Here is a 248-nt window from a genome sequence, read left to right as displayed (position 1 = left end):
TTAGGTTCGTTGTCTTTTGATACTGATGGTGATGATGGGGATGATTGTGGTAATTGGTGTAGTTATCGCGGGGATGATGATAGTGATCATGTCATTATTATTGCTAATATTTTAGCTACAGTATTTTTATTATTCACTTTTATCTTCATTTTTGCATTTTTGGTCTTGCTTATAAGGGAGATATAGGGGAAGAATGATACATACTTAGAGGAAAATTAAGTAAAATAAAATAAAAAATGAGATCCAGG

At 31.5% G+C, this 248-nt stretch overlaps 1 protein-coding gene across 1 annotated transcript in view; it reads right to left on the bottom strand.

The window, feature by feature from the left end:
• Nucleotides 1–248, bottom strand: part of LOC119588872 (A disintegrin and metalloproteinase with thrombospondin motifs 9-like) — a gene marked incomplete at its 5' end in the record, with an annotated part of 149434 nt that overhangs the window by 28058 nt on the left and 121128 nt on the right.

This window comes from Penaeus monodon, chromosome 24, assembly GCF_015228065.2.
Source record: "Penaeus monodon isolate SGIC_2016 chromosome 24, NSTDA_Pmon_1, whole genome shotgun sequence".
Taxonomy (NCBI): domain Eukaryota; kingdom Metazoa; phylum Arthropoda; class Malacostraca; order Decapoda; family Penaeidae; genus Penaeus; species Penaeus monodon.
The sequence above is the reverse complement of the archived record's forward strand: the minus strand, read 5'-3'. Positions and strand labels throughout refer to the sequence as shown.